The 17,335-nt window shown below is 36.6% G+C and overlaps 2 protein-coding genes and 1 long non-coding RNA gene across 8 annotated transcripts in view; all 3 read left to right on the top strand.

Annotated features, from left to right (window-relative positions):
• The window catches only part of LOC309502261 (uncharacterized protein), a 107,464-nt gene that overhangs the window by 41,425 nt on the left and 48,704 nt on the right, over nucleotides 1–17,335 (top strand). The window lies entirely within an intron of this gene.
• LOC309498214 (uncharacterized protein) overlaps nucleotides 1–17,335 on the top strand; it is a 233,752-nt gene that overhangs the window by 172,752 nt on the left and 43,665 nt on the right. For 2 of the 6 annotated variants that reach the window (XM_082168787.1, XM_082168785.1), the window contains exon 1: nucleotides 17,201–17,233. The exons of the other annotated variants lie outside the window; for them this stretch is intronic. The gene's annotated coding sequence lies outside the window, so the exon portion shown is untranslated. Of the gene's footprint in view, nucleotides 1–17,200; nucleotides 17,234–17,335 lie in introns of those variants that run through there. 6 annotated transcript variants of the gene reach the window in all.
• On the top strand, nucleotides 11,726–12,863 carry LOC309476965. The gene is made up of 3 exons (XR_014198440.1): nucleotides 11,726–11,894; nucleotides 12,082–12,364; nucleotides 12,503–12,863. It is a non-coding gene; the product is annotated as an uncharacterized lncRNA (long non-coding RNA).

Genomic DNA, 17,335 nt, shown 5'->3' with positions numbered 1-17,335 from the left:
ATCATCATGTGAACATAAAGACATTCTTTGTATGTGAAACTGTTTCCACACTGAACACACATATGTGGCTTTTCTCCAGTGTGGATTCTCATGTGTCTCTTAAGGGATCCTGATTGCCTGAAACACTTCCCACACTGATCACATGTGTATGGTTTCTCTCCAGTGTGGATCCTCTTGTGTTCGTTAAGATTTTTTTTGATTGTGAAACTCTTCTCACATTGATCACATGTGTACGGCTTTTCACCAGTATGAACTCTCATGTGAACAACACGATTTTGTTTTGATGTGAAACCGTTTCCACACTGAACACACGTATGTGGCTTCTCTCCAGTGTGGATTCTCATATGAACATCAAGACGCTGTTTGGTTGTGAAACTATTTCCACAGTGATCACATTTTAACAGCTCTCTGGTGTGGATTCTCATGTGACGCTTAAGGCTTTGTTTGAGTGTGTAACTCTTTCCACACTGAGTGCAGGTGAAAGATTTCTTGGCTCTTGTTTTCTTTAAAAATGTCTTTTTAGTCTTTGAGCGACTCAAAGGTTTTTCTCCAGATTTGGCATGATGTTCCTCCTCCACTTCACTCAGTTCTTCACTCTCCTCACTCTCTTCCATCAGTACTGACATGAAAGAAAAAAAAAAGTTAATTGCATTTTCAGTACATCAAATCAATTCAAAGAGAGAAAAAAACGTCACTTCCGGTAGACTTCCGGAATAATCAATAACAACCGAGGCTGCGTTATCTTTCTTATGCGTTATCATCTTACATTTCAATTGTGCAACATTATCTTAATGAGGTCATCGTCAGCAATGCCGGTGTAAATCAGTAGTGAGATCTAAATGAAGAGTATAAATATATGAAATGTTTAATGGTCTATGTTTTATTGTTGCAAAATGTTAATTATAATCTCCCATCTCTGTCTACAATAGGATGGAGTGGGGGAAAACGTCCCCCTTAAAGGGATGGTTCGGAGTAAAATCAACCTAGGGTCCCTTTGCACCATGACCTTGAGCCAAACACCCCCTAGAAGCCTTTTTTCCCTTGGTTGAACATGATTAAAGTTAGAGCTTATTTAGAGATATCAGCCGAATGGCTTAGTGCAGGCGCTAATGGAACCAAGGATGTATCTCATAAATTACCCCACTAATAATGCCCAGAATGGTACCAAACTTCTACAGTAGTACAAATAGGTTTTGTACTCATAAAACGAGGCATTGGAAAGTTTGTAAGTACCTCTGGAGTTTATTTAAATAACACTTGCCTGATAGCTTGTGCTACCGCTAACCCCGGCGTCCAGGGACGGACTGGGGCTAAAAAACAGCCCTGGACTTTCTTCCAAATAGGCCCATATCATCCGGCCATTCGCCTCTAGCCGTGTGCGACAGACACTAGCCAGGATGTCCTGATACTATGCCACAATACTGTAGCCTATCAAACAAGCAATTAACATCTCAAAACAATGATGATAATTGGGGTTGTGTTTATTAATGAAGCCTCAGCCTTCAAATAAAAACAAAAAATGTACAATGCCATAAAGTACAAATAATGAAATGTCACTGGCCACAGAAACCCCAAATTACACAAACTTGTAATTATAAAACATATAGTTACTATATACCAGGGTCCAACCTTTTTGTGTGCGAGGGCTACCTCAAGGGATAAAATAATCCAGAAGGGATTTTTGTTTGTCATATGCGAAATAATAAAATATCTTGATATTCTGGTTCAGACTTACAAGCGTTAAAAATAAAAAAAATAAACAATTCCTGAAAAATTATGAGTGTTATCAAAAACAGTAGACCAAACATTTAGTATAAATGTAAATAAAAAAATAAACTGCCATAACTTCTAAACAAAAACATTACTGCATAACATTTAATAAATTTATACTAGGCTATATTAATATAACAGCATTTTTAATATGAATATATACAGGCACATTTCTGCCAAAAAAGTTTGTTTTACTACAGTTTTACTATAGTTAATTCATAAGTTGTGGAGTGAAATGGTTTGTTCTTGGAACAATGTTTCGCCTGTTTTTTGCGTCAATATGTTCAGAATATCAGCGCTGTTTCATCTGGCTTTTAACAAGCTTAAATCACAATGTCATTTGTGGGTTTATAAGAGAGATAGAGAATTCTGCGCTGAATTGAAATGCTTCTCAGTGGATCGTGCAGCTCTGTGTGATAATGTTGGCCTGATCGAGATCAGCCCGCACAGCTGCTTTGGCCGCGATCGTTGTTTTTTGGGCCGAGGCTTGCTCTGCGCTGCTCAGATCAAACAAGTTTTGTTCCTCTTTTTGAGCGTTTGTCATTTGATGTTTCTTATACTCAACGCAAATGACAGTGTATAGGCCTAATTAAAGAGAGTTGGGTAATTTTGTAGAGGCAAAAGGGCAAATGTTTAGTTGCACCGGCACGAAAAAAAGTTGCAAAATTATACTATTTAGTCGAGGTCTGGAGCCCCGATTTACAGTGGATCGCTATTGACAAGTTGGGGCTATTTATAGAATGTGTTTAGCGGGCAACTCACAGGCATCACGTCGGAGACCACTGCTATATAGTCTAGCCTACTATAACTTAACTATTCAAATATAATGTAAAAGCAAATTTAAAAGTGCAGTAGCTATATGTAGCCTAAGCCTTATAAAACTAATTTTCTGTCAGTGGCTAGTAGGCCGACTCTTCTTCCTCAGTTGTTGTTTTTTTACACGTAGCATATATAAGTGATCGTATTAGTGCCCCTGCTGTTGGCTGTTCATATTGCTTTATTACACTTTTTTTGTGCCGACGGCCCTCGGTTGGACGGCCGTTCTGGACTTTTCCAGAACGCACAGATTGTCAGTCCGTCCCTGCCGGCGTCAAGGTCACTTCCGTGATTTGGGAAAAGCCCACGCCACATAAATTAGTTAAACTACAAGCTTTGAAGGTGTTAACTAAACATTTAATTTCAGCACCATATTACTAGCCACTAGCCAGACGATAAACAAACACAGACCGGAAGTTAACTTCGGACCAGGTGCATAACCATACGAGCATTCGATGAAACCGTCTATGAATTAATTTAAACTTTGCAGAAATGAGGTGCATTGGTCTACCAGTCATTATTATTAAAACATTGTAGGCACAAATCCCATGTTTCTGTAGAGAAAACTATTAAATGTATTTGATCAATGACAATTAAATAATGTAATATTAACATTAAAGGACACCTATTGTGCCCCTTTTCACAAGATGTAAAATAATGTCCCCAGAGTGTGTATGTGAAATTTTAGCTCAGCTTTAGCTTTAGCTATTGTCACTTTTTGGGGCTGAGAAAATGCTATTTTAGTGTGTATCCCTTTAAATGCAAATGAGCTGCTGCCGGCACAGAGAGGATCTTATAACAAAACACCTCAATCACTTATAGGATACATTCTCTCCGGCAGTGAAACAGCGTTAATCTGTGTACAGCTCACTCAGGGCGGATCTATGCTAAAACTGCAGTGTCCGTCAACAGTCGTGGGAGGAGCTCGTGCAAATCTATGTCACTTTGCCCCGAATCTGAGAATGGATTTTTCTGAGACAGTGCTTATGATTTATGGGAATTTAAAAAAAAAGCACTGGGTGGATTTCTATCATTATAGGGTGGTTGTGTACACACACTGCCAACTCACATTTATGTTCAAACACCATGTAAAAGTGAATTTTGCATAATAGGTGCCCTTTAACAATTATGCAGCATTGCCATAAATTTTGGCACCAGCTTTAATATTGATATTTAATTAATTTTACTAAAAACTTTGTAATTATTAGTGGGCGGTCACACAGCGTTTTATTCCATTTATTTCCGGTGCCAGGAAAGTTTGACCTGCAAATTCTTATCAAGTTGTGTGACCAATAGAAGTTAATTCACATATAGGGTGTAGAATATTTATCATAATATTGTAACTGTTGTTTAAACGATGTGTGAGCAGACATTATCGAGGACGTCACTCACTTTTCCAAAAACAAATAAAAATACATCTTGAGAGTCCAAACGAAGTCTTGATTTAGTTCTTGGGGTGTACTAAAATAAGTTTTCATTCTTGTTTGCTCAAAAAACACATATTTTACATTCTTACAGATCCTCTCTCCCCAATCTGTCTCTAACGCGCAGTTTATTTCTGTATTCGATGAAGCCCCTCTTTCTGAAACATGAAATGTGCTGTGATTGGTCAGCTGGCCCATTGTGTTGTGATTAGCACCACTTATCGCATGTTCGGGGAAATGTCCTACCCCTGCGATAGTTATCTAAATTTGCTCTAATCGATCACAAAATCATGGATAATTTCATGTAATTTCAATAAAGTCTTACAAAAGCTCCAGTAAACACTACATCAATACTAGTTAGGCTAGCAGAGGCAAAGCTTTGCTTACAACATAGAATCTACATACAACGTATAACTGGAACAGTTAATAGAAAACACAACAACAAATAATAAGACATACTTACAAGTTGTGATCGATAAACAACAGATAGTCACGACAAAGTGGGAACTTCTCTATTTTGGGAGAAGCTTTTGTGTGTAGTCTGCATTTTACTCTCATCCTTCATGAAATGTGCAGCGCACAGACAAACGTGGAGGTTATAAAGGAAAGAACAGCGACAACACTCTTAATCTTCACTAGCACAGCTCAACCAGGCCTTGTCCTCTTTTTTGCGTATTCCGTGGACAGAGATTATTTACATGAGTAACAATGTGACTTAAAAAAAAACATGTTGTAGTCCAAACGAACAGTTTGTTGTAGTTCTGTGAATTCTGTTAAATAAAATCTCCCTTTGGATTGGCAAAAGCATAACAGCACCCTCAGTTTTTTACAGAAAATGTAGCGTGTTGGTCATAATCATCAACCAAGTTACCAAAGTTATTGTGAGAAGAATCTATGTATAATTTCTGTAGTTTATGAGAAATACAACTTCATCAGTAATTATCAATGAGATTTTGCTTCATTTATGTTTAATTTGCAACACTGTCAGCCATTCTTCCAGATAATTCCAATTCATTTACTTGATATATTTTGTTGTTTACAGTTTCTTACACTCATACAGATAAAAAAACACAATGTTATAAACTATATTGAGAAATCTCTGACATTATAGTAAATAAAACTCACAGCTCCTGAGATGATCTAAATGTGATGAAGTGCTTGAATGTTTCTAACATGAATGTTCTTCAGCATCATGAATGAATGAAGAATAAACACCAACCTCTTTGTTCTTCAAGATCTTCAGTGTGTTTCATTCTGCAGGGTTCTGGATCACTCATGTTCTCACTGTCCTCTTTAATAAACTCAGTCTTTGCAGATTTCAGCTCTTCCTGATGCTCTGATGCTCGTCTTCACTTGTAGCTGATGGGAATTTACAGCATTTATTGGGGAATTGCTGTGGGAGGAGCTTCACTGATGATGTGACCGATGTGGGTGGATCTTCATTGATGATGTGATTGGCATGGGAGGGGCTTCAATTACTGTCAATTTGACTGGGAGGAGCTGATGTGCCAAAATCTAAAATAAATCAGTTACTGAGTTTGAATTAATTAGATCAAATACCTGATGTCAAGTTTTAGTGTCTGTATCTAATAAAAAATTTAAATCAAATTGTTTTTGTTTTTTATAAACATAGAAAACCCATTAAATGCAAGTAAAGTGTCTATTTTACAGTTTTTCACAATTGTAAGTTCTAAGAGAACCACATTCTCAATAGCCTAAACCATTTTGTTGAATAAATCACTCTTTCTGCAAAACCTTAAACAAGTTCAGGCAGTTCGACGCTGTTTGCAAATATCCTGCACACTTTTTGCAAACCTCTAAACACATTCTCACTTGCTAAAACACATTTGACACTGTGATGCATTTGTGTCGTAAACTGTAATGTTTCAAATAGCTTTTGTGAAAACAAAATGTCAAAATATGGATGAAATAATTTTTATCATCATCCAACTTAGAGATATATTTATGTGAAAATGAAACAACATAGTTATTCTGACCTGCACTTTTATATAGTGAAATATATAAAAGATTAAGTGATCATACACATTTTTGTATATATATATATTAAATTATTAAAAACTATAATTATTAAAAAAAGTATAAATATTTAAATTTACAATGAATGAGTATTTTGGGGCTGCACTATGATCCTTAAATACAGTCTTTGAATATGTCATCAAATAATTATTCTTCTAAATATGCCTGAAAAGGTTTTTAGCAATATTTGTCTTTGACCCATGTACTGTTTTACACATTTAAGCATTTATATAAATCTGTCTGTATATTGTAAAGCAACTGATGCTAATTCACAATTCTTTATTTCTAATTCTAACATTATTCTCTTTCTTCATTAAAATAACGGTAGATGTCCAGAAAAGTCTTTAAAAAAAAACTGCAAGGAAACCATATGAAACCTTAAAGACAGAAATAAACATACATATTCACAATCATCAAATCCCCTCAGTCTGTTGTCACCAATGAAATGAGCTTTAAGTGTCAATTTACAGGAGATCTGAAGACATCAGCATAATAAATGAGGTGAAAACAGGAACTATTGTCATGAAATAAAGAGTGTTTTCAGCAGATCTGTTAATGTTGATGAGCCTCAGACTATCAACACTCATTCAACAAGCCATTCAGGATCATCAGCAGATCTTCTCACTTTATTCTGAGTGTTTGCTGTTAGAAACACATTATCTGAGTCAGGATACATGATAAAAGCCTGTAAAACTGCTCCATTGAAAGACAATACTGTTATTTCTCACAATATAACCGGATAAAACCTCAATAATACAAAATAAATCTATTGACACTCATCTTCATAAACCACTGCAGATACAGTAAGTAACTGAATTGAAACATGGTTTGGTTTTATGATTAACTCATTGTCATAAAGTAATCAGATCTTTAACATGTAACAGTTTTTATGTGCAGAAACTGACAATGATCAGTGGCAATTATGTTTCCAGTGGCAAACTGTATTTATATGTTTCTGTGTTAACATTTATGTATAGATTTATGTATCAAAATAGGGCAATATGTATAATTAATTAAATATATTTAAATCAGCTTTCAGCATCAACTGTAACATATACAATAATTTAGTCTGTTTGTCCAAAGTAAAGTAAAGTAAAAACAGTGTGATGCAATTTATTTGAACGTAAAACTATCTTGAACAAAGATTATTAGGAATGAGTATGTTTATTATCTTGAGTGAACTAGACATGAATGCTCTTCACATTACAGCCCTTAAATCCATGTTTGTAGACAAATGTGGGCACAGAAGTCTCAGGGGCCTGTTTCAGAAAGGAGGTTAAGTGAAAACTCTGAGTATGTTAACCCTGAAATGAGGGAAACTCTGAGTTTTCTGTTTCAGAATGGGAGGTATGTTAAACCTGAGAAAGCAGAGTAAGTCAAGCCTGTTTCTGAAAGAGAGGTAACTTATAGCCTACTCAGAGCTAGTTACCATGGTAACTTACTCTGTGAACCTAACCTGGTCGGGAGCAGGTTTTCTTCAGTAAACCCAGAGTTTCTTTTCTGTTGGTTACTTAGTAACGAATGATTTTTTCTTTTACTGAAGTTAAAGAAATATTAAATATAACATAAAAATAAGAATACTTTACAAAGAAAATATGGTACTTTTATAGGTTAATAAATTCATAAATACCCCAAATATAAATTAAAAACACCATAAATTGATCGTTTTTATTTTATCGAAGGTAGTGATATCTAAAAAAAAATAATCTTTTTTTCATCAGAGTCTGATTCTGCACCACCAATAAATAGAAATTTCTCGAAATGTCGCGCCTTTTCTTGTGGTCCAAGTCCTTCCCTATATGCCGTTGCATCTTGGACGCGTTTTGATGAGCTTTTCTGTTGTTTAGACATGGTTACATTCACTTAAAGTATCCAAAGCACACAATACTCCATTGTACTCCGTTCAGTTGCTTACACCGAGTGCCTCCTCATGGCCGCGCATCCGGGTTACCGCCCAGAACGTGACGTCGGTGAAAACCCTCTATACATTTTATTTAAAATGTTTGACATCATTTAAGAAAGTAATTGAGCTTTATATTGATCAATCCGATTTTCTATGAAGAAAAAATCAGTTAAAACTTGTGAATGTGTCTTATGTAGTTCTACATTAATCCCCCTAGTGTTACATTTGTTGTCTTTTCTTGTATACTGTAGTATTTGTAACATTATTATATATTTTTTTTTTTTAACAGTATAAAAAAAAACACTAAAAAGAAGGGTTCACATTATCAATAACTCCACCTTGGTTGTTTCCTGCAGTACTCATAGATTTTGATATGCTAGAGGTAATGAAAGAATCTGGAAACATTGTGGCTATTGTTGAAGATAGACTACAAACTGTATATCAAGCATTTGTCCCAGTATATACGGATGGATCTAAAGATCATAATACAGGAAGAACAGGTTTTGCTTTCAGTATTCCATCCTTAAACATTTCTGCTAATAGGAGAACATTAGATAATTTATCAGTATACACAGTAGAGATGATGGCAATAGCAACAGCACTACAGTGGATAGAAGAGACTCAAATCAAAAAGCTTATACTTTGTACAGATTCATGTTCGGCATTAAAGTCATTGACGTCATTCACATCTCACAGTCAACAGGATATAGTAAACGAGATATATGAAAATCTGTATAGATTTAAGAATATGAACATCATGATAATATTTATGTGGATACCGGCTCATAGAGGGATCAAACATAATGGAAAGGTTGATAGTTTAGCAAAACAGGCTTTGGAAATTGAGGAGGTCATGCATTTTTCACTTAGTAAATATGAAGCAAAAGCAGTAATTAAAGTATATACTAAGAAAGAGTGGCAACATAATTGGGATACAGTAAATACAGGACGTCATCTTTATGAAATACAACGAGAAGTAGGAGTAGTGAGGATAACTAAAAGAAGCACCAAAGAGGAACATATTTTAACAAGATTAAGGGTTGGACATACTATGCTGAATAAAACCTTAAAAATAATAAATAAACATCCAACAGGATTATGTGAGTATTGTGGATTAGAGGAATCAGTAGAAGGGACATTCTACCAGAAACTGTCCTTGAATTGTTACAGTGAATAAAGAAGTATTTCATCCAAAAAATCCTAAAACTGGCTCATAGTGGATTTCTGTGAGTTGTTCTGTAAAGGAATATGTCATTCATTATAGGTTCTCGATATTTTTTTCTTTATTAAAAACACTTTTGAAAATTACAAATCCTGTCCATGTCCTTGTCCTCAGCCAAATTGGAGCTACGTCTTTCATAGTTTTGTTATGCTAAAAACTGATATTTAGGGGGAAAAAAACTCCATCAATAACAAGTTTAAGCTGTTATCATTCACATCAACTGATCAAAAACATAAAAGTATATATAAATTCTACAAATAAATTCTATTTTACAACAGTCCCCATGTTTTGGTCAGTAGCTGTCACGTTTACATAAAACTCTACATAAAATGTGTGAAATATGCCTTTAAGGGAATCACTCATAGGAAGTGACATCATTTGTCCCAGGTGAAGCTGACATTGATCAAGGCTGAATTCTGTCATTGAATTGTATGATTTTAAGCTTGTTTTTGTATGGGTTCTTTTAGGAAGACGAGCTAAAGGGTCAGGCCCTGTCATGGTAAAACATTCCAGAAAATAATGAAAATGTTTTAAATCCAAAACATGTCTAAAAAGGTTACTGAAATTCCTTGCTTGCATGTTAACAGTTTTTATGCTAGCATGCTAGCAGGCTGAGTAATGGCAGTTTAAAATGGCCGACCGTCAGGCCTGTCACTAGTGATGGCAAAATGAGGCTTCCTGAACCACTGATACCTCGCAGCCCATTGCTTCAGCCAAAGGTTCATTACTCGAAGCTTCATTCAGCATTGCTCACTAGTGACACCTAGCTACTGTGCAAAGAAATAGCAGACAAATTCATTCATTCTGAACCAGTGTCACTGGCTTACACAAGTGACATTCTGAATCATTTTAGAGGTTACATTTATAAATCACACCATTTTATACATGGAATCAAATGTTAAATGATTTGACATTCTAACCTTCAATTACACTGTCATTAAATTCTCTGGCAGTAATCATCATGAATTAGGTTTCATCTGATTGGAAAAACAGTAATAAACAGTATAATATGTCTATTGGCTTTTTTGTCAAGGAGCTCGCTTTTTATACATGGACACCCCAATTTTATACACAATATATTTTTTAGAAAAATATATATATTTTAGAAAAATATTTGTATAAATAAAAATATGCATTTATTTATTTTGTACTCGCTGTTGATGTATGTAACCTTTCATTTGCAATAATAAAAAGACATGAGCAGACATTTGTCCATTACTGTGTATAATATAAAATATGTATCTTTCTCTGTCTGAATTTACTTGTGCAGAGTCACACACACAGTTAATTAAATATTCATTAATTGTTTGGATAGTGACAGTATGAACAACAACAGTGACACTGTGTTGAGTGCAGTGCTTATGGTGGAGGGAGTGTAATAAAGTAAACTGCAACAGAATAGTCTGGAAGGAAGGATTACAATCGATTTTTATTGAGAAACAGAATTATTTCAAGTGTGTTGGGGTAACACACTTATTTAAAAAATGCCAGTGCCAGCTGGTATAAATGAGGATACTGATGCTTCTGTTGAGCCCAGACAGGGGAGGATTCCCTCTTTCTTGCTGGCTCCAATTTCCAGGAAAAAGGAAGAGTCACAAAAAGCAAACAAATCCAAAAGGACAATCCAAATAAAAGAATCCAGAGCAATCCAAATAATCTTATCTAATTAATATAACAAGACTATAATATAGCTAAGCCTACTATAATTAATAATAACAATATACTATAACTATTCTAACCTGATAATGTAATAATATACAGCCATAACAATGATAGTTCTCTAACTCTCTGACTCTTTAACACTACTACAACTGCTTTTACTACTACTGACAACACCCACAAGGTGGCGCGAGTTTCGAACCGCCTTTTATCCAGAAGCGACACTCAGACCGAACCGATGACGTATCCACACAAACCGAGGCCTCGTTTGTCATCAGTCACGTGATTTTCACGTTAACAACACAAGCCTCGAATCACGGCTTCATCTGGCACGCCCATTTTTTCTCGACACAAGCTCCGACGCCTCGGTTCAAATGTCACATCACTACCTGTCACATTCCTGTGTGACATGGCCTTACAAATTACAGTTTTTCTCGATTGTTTACACACATTTTCTGGTACTTGAGACACAATGACCACAACATGTAACTCATTCACCAACCCCCTGAGCCAATTCTGCTAAACTACAAGCACAATTCCTGCTTTACACTCAAACTGCAGTTCTAAAACACACTTTTTTCAAAACACTACACACAATTCTCTGCTTTAGGCACAATTTTCATGCGGAAAATTTCTTGTTTTCACAAGGAACACACTGCCATTCAAATATGCACACTGACTCTTCACATGGGCAAACACCTGTCACACAGTTTTACAATTAGCAATCAGAGCTTTAGCATAAAAGGGCAACAGGTGAGCTCTTCAATGGAGCAATGGATGCCAACATTGGAAACAGAGGCAGAGCCAGAGGAGTGAGAGGAGGAGGAGGAGGAGGAGGAGGAGGAGGAGGAGGAGGAGGAGGAGGAGGAGGAGGACGAGGAGGAGGACGAGGAGGAGGACGAGGACGGCCAAGGACCGTAATCTCTGATGAGATCCGAGCCACTTTGGTTGATCATGTGGTCAACCATGGTCTAACAATGAGGGAGGCTGGGCAAAGAGTACAGCCAAATTTGAGCAGGTACACTGTGGCATCCATCATCCGGACTTTCCGAAATGAGAATAGGTAAGAAATCTACTCTCACTAGAAAATTGCAGTACTACATATCAATACAGTACTCAATGAGTACAGTAGTACAGTATTGCCTGTGGACTGTTCTGTAGGACTGTAAAAATACTGTAAAGTATGCTTCATGTATATAGGAAATGTATACCTACTTTGTATTTACAGTATTTTACTATTTGTTTGGCAGAACTGAAAGATTACCAACACAAGGCGGTCGGGAACGTGTTCTGTCTCCTGAACAGGAAACTCAAATCATTAACATGGTCCTAGAAAACAACGCCATAACATTACGGCAAATACAAAGAAAGATAATAGAAAACAATGACATATTTCAAAATATTGATAGGGTAAGCTTATCAACACTGGACCGTGTCTTGCGCAGAAATCATCTCAGGATGAAGCAGGTCTACAGGGTGCCATTTGAACGCAATTCAGAAAGAGTCAAAGAATTGCGACATAACTATGTGCAAGTGAGTCCCACAATTGATGCATACTCCCAACACTGTATACAGTAAATTATACATATTTCAATATTGTAATCATAATGATTGTGCTTCACAATAGTGACCACTCCATGTCTATTTCTGATATTGTCATGTGTGTTTCAGAGAGTCCTTGAGCTAGAGGTGGCTGCAGTGGAGCACCAGTTCATCTTCATTGATGAGGTTGGGTTCAACCTCACAAAAAGACGAAAGAGGGGAAGGAATATAATCGGCCAGCGTGCCATTGTTGAAGTCCCTGGCCAGCGCGGAGGGAACATCACAATGTGTGCAGCGATTACCCATCACGGCGTCATCCATCACCATGCTACCCTTGGCCCCTACAACACCGCCCATCTGATCACATTCCTGGACACCCTACACAACACACTCATTCCACCAGATCAGGTAGATGGCCCAGAGCAGCTCAGGTACGTTGTCATTTGGGACAACGTAAGTTTCCACAGGGCTGCTCTGGTTCGTAACTGGTTCACTGCCCACCCACGCTTTTGAGTTGTTTATCTCCCTCCATATTCTCCATTCCTCAATCCTATTGAGGAATTTTTTTCTGCCTGGAGATGGAAAGTTTATGACCGAAATCCACAAACGCGTATACCTCTTCTCCAAGCTATGGAGGACGCATGTGGAGATATAGCAGCTGATGCTTTTCATGGCTGGAATCGCCATGCTAGGCGATATTTCCCCCGCTGCTTGGCCAGGGAAAACATTGCTTGTGATGTGGATGAGGTGCTGTGGCCAGACCGCAACAGAAGAGAGGATGCAGCATAGTGTTTTTTTTATTTTTTATTACTGTAACTGTATACAGTAAATTCTTCTGTTGTTTTGTATGTAGACCACTGTATGTCCTACTTTGTGTTGGTTGGGATGTACACTGTGTACATTGTTTTTGTGAGAAAAATAAAATATATTCGTTCCCGTGTATTTGTGTGTTCTGAGTATAAAAACAATATTCTCAGATATTTTACAACACACTTACTGTAAGTATGTACTATCTGTAGTAAGTGTAACACTGAACAAAAAAAGGCCTAAATCATTATGATGAATGGAGAAGAAGTGTTTTCCATTCATCATAGTGTTTTACATTGAGCACATCAGTGTTCAAATGGTTCTTATAAATGTCTATTCATATGATGGTTTGTGTGTGTCATTTGAAAACAAAATACCATTTTGAGAAGAAATAACATTGTTTTGAATGTAAAGTTTCATTTTGCAGGAGCATTGAGGGGTTTTGCCCATTGTGTGTGTGTTTTTGGATTTGTGTGTAGAGTTCTGAGAATATGAGGCATGCTTTCAGAAAATGTGTGTAAACAATCGAGAAAAACTGTAATGTTATTGTTCTTTTTCATTACATTTATTGCATATATTATGTATTTAACGCATGCAATAGTAAAATGAAGGCCCAGGTGCTTGATTTTTATACAACTGTAGCCATGGAAGTGATTGGAACACGTGAATTCCATTATTTGGAGGGCTGTCCCAATACTTTTGGCAATATTATGTATGTCCTTGGCTGAATTTTACCATAGTATAATATTACATTAACATTAAAATTATAATAATAATTTTAAAAAAGAAATGCCAATTAAAACTTAAAATAAAGAACACAAAACATAACTTTTTCTGCATCATCAAAATCCATAAAGTCAGTCCTGTCACAGTACCGTCAGTCCTGTCACAGTACCGTCAGTCCTGTCACGCCATGGTCAGTCCTGTCACACAGGAAATTATGATAAAAGTGTACTATTTGAGGAAATATTAATTAATTAATCTCTTTAACTGTGTAGATGAAGGTGGGGGTATATATCCACTACTATGTTTTTATAAAAATCTCCTTTGTAAAGGTAGTTATTTTACAACTATATGAGTGCCTGGCGGGTATTCTGTGTTTTTGTGTACTACAGTTGACCGAAAAGTTACTTATATTTCTTAAAGGAATTATAAAACCATGTTTGATACAATCAGGGACATGTGATCAATAAGAAAATGCTATTTGTATCAAAGAAATTCATTAGGAAACCATTCTAACATATACACATTTGTCTGTGACAGGGCCTGACATTTTAGGGGTGAGATGTGTATAAAAATTTATTTTATTCAATCATAAAAACATGCTGAGATGGCATGATATGTGTTTCTCATAGTTTAACATGTCATGACTCAACGTTCAGATTTGAGAAAAATATATTTTTCCCCCGAAGATTTTTGGAAGTGGAAATGTACGTTTCTGGTAGAATGTCCCAGAACATGTGTTTGTCAAAAGTATAATAATGAACGAGAAATAATGAAAAATGAACTTAGAAAGAGGGGAATGGATGATTTAAAGCTTAAAAATATAATTACTTATGGTTTAGAGAGTTTATTTCTTTATCTCAAGAGAACAGAGCTGATTAAGAGAATTTAGTTATTTATTTATTTTTAGTAAATTCTGGTTCACACTCCAATACAGTAGGTGGCGATAAAGCACCTTCGTCGCGCCGCTGTGACGCAATCGCACTTCAAATACACACACACACACACACACACACACACACACAGTTTCAGCGAATTTACACTGGTTTAATGAGGTCAGTATTCGATTATGGGAGTGTAGCATATGGATCAGCCTCCAAGTCATTATTATATAAACTTGATGTAATGCAAAACCAAGCCCTGAGAATTTGCAGTGGAGCAGTCAAGTCCTCTCCTGTGGCAGCCATCCAAGTGGAGGTGGGGGAGATGCCCTTGTATTTAAGAAGAGATCAGCTGGCCCTAGTGTATTGGGCTAATCTTAAGGGTCATAGAGAGGATCATATTGCTCACTCAACCCTAAGAAATTGTCAAGAGCGATTAAATAAAAGAGTAAAAAGCTTTGGGTGGGGTATCGAACAAAAAGTTGAGTGTATGGGTTTAAGTGCTCTTAAAGGGATAGTTCACTTTGAAATTAATTTTTGGTATGTTTTAGCTTACCTCAAGGGCATCCAAGATGTAGGTGTCTTTTTTTCCGCAGTAGTTTCAATTTTGATATTTTTTGGTCAAACCGTTCTTGTCTGTCAGTCATATAATGCAGGTCTATGGTCATTATCTCAAAGAGCATGCACAAAGTCCAAATTAAAACAATTCCCCATCGTAAGTACACATTGATGGCCTAAGACACGAAACGAGCAGTTTGTGTGAGAAAACGAACAGTATTTATATCGTTTTTACCTCTTATACACAGCCATGTCCGAGTGATCTGATCTGACGTGTACGCAGACTGGTGCATAGATATATACACTAGATGTCGCCTTGTCTACGGCAGTTCATTGGAACGAATGTCTTTAAGGCGACATCTAGTGTATATATCTATGCACCAGTCTGCGTACACGTCAGATCAGATCACTCGGACATGGCTGTGTATAAGAGGTAAAAACGATATAAATACTGTTCGTTTTCTCACACAAACCGCTCGTTTCGTGTCTTAGGCCATCAATGTGTACTTACGATGGGGAATTGTTTAATTTGGACGATGGGGAATTGTTTTAATTTGGACTCTGTGCATGCTCTTTGAGACAGTGACCATAGACCTGCATTATATGACTGACAGACAAGAACGGTTTGACCTAAAAATATCAAAATTGAAACTACTGCGGAAAAAAAGACACCTACATCTTGGATGCCCTTGAGGTAAGCTAAAACATACCAAAATTTAATTTCAAAGTGAACTATCCCTTTAATATCTGTACGACAGTACCATACTCTACAGTTCCCCCCGTGGACTTTTGAGGAATTAAAAGTGGACTTAGGGCTGATGGAGGAAAAGCAGGTATGTGGAGTGGACAAGGGGAGAGTTAATAGATATATAACAGAAAACTACAGAAAAGACAGGATTATTTTTACAGATACATCTAAAAGAATAGATAAAAGGGTGGGAGTGGCTCATGTGGTGCCTGAGGTGGGTCTGGCTGTAGGAAATAGGCTAAGTGATGATTTGGCAGTATATACGGCAGAGCTTGTAGCTATATGGTTTGCCCTGTTATGGGTAGAAAGTAATGGGGGGAATAGGCAATCTGTCATAGCTTCTGACTCCAGTTCTGCTATTTTAAGTATCAAGAATTCCCATTCAGGGTCCAGGAAAGACATTCTGCTTGAAGTTTTGCAGTTAGCGAGTGGATTGCAAAAGGCGGGTAAAATGTTATACTTCTTATGGGTTCCAGCACACATAGGGGTAGAGGGGAATGAGCTGGCTGATGTATGGGCCAAAAAAGCAGCAGATAAATATATCATTGATGTTGACATAAAACACAGTAAAGCAGAAGTTAAGAGTATTATTAAAACAAGAACTTTGGAAATATAGCAGCGCTGTTGGGAAAAGGAATCAAGTGGGAGACATCTTTTTAATTTACAGTCTAAAGTAGGCCTAAATAAGATTGCAGTGTCAGGTAAAACTAGACATGAAGAAGTGGTGTTGTCCAGGCTGAGGATTGGGCACACCAGACTTAACAGTACATTATTTTTAATGAAAAAGCATGCTGATGGTATCTGTGAGTATTGTCTTGGAAATAACCCAGAAACTGTAGAGCATGTATTGTTTTATTGTCAGAAATATAAGCATGAGAGGGAAAGGTTTATTGAGCAAGTAGAAGACAATGAAATGATATTTAATTATAGAAATATTTTACATAGAAGTTCTGATAAGATGTGTCAAATTTTGTTTTCTTTTTTAAAGAATACAGGGCTTTTAAAAATAATTTAAAAGTATAGAGAAAATATAAGCTGTGGGTATACTCCAGTCCAGAGGTGGCGGTAATACAACAACAAGTTGTCAACCGCCAGATACAAATAGAAGAAGAAGAAGACAGTTTCAGCGTCGGGTCTTCTGAGGTGAGGAGAGCATTTCACAGTATTTCTCATGTTTACACAACCATCACACACACTTTATACCGTTTGATTAAGCGACAGGCTCATTTCTGTATTGTTTTCATC

This window comes from Leuciscus leuciscus (assembly GCF_965113295.1).
Source record: "Leuciscus leuciscus genome assembly, chromosome: 1".
In the NCBI taxonomy this organism is placed as follows: Eukaryota; Metazoa; Chordata; class Actinopteri; order Cypriniformes; family Leuciscidae; genus Leuciscus; species Leuciscus leuciscus.
Note: the sequence above shows the minus strand (reverse complement) of the source record. Positions and strands in the feature narration are given on the sequence as shown.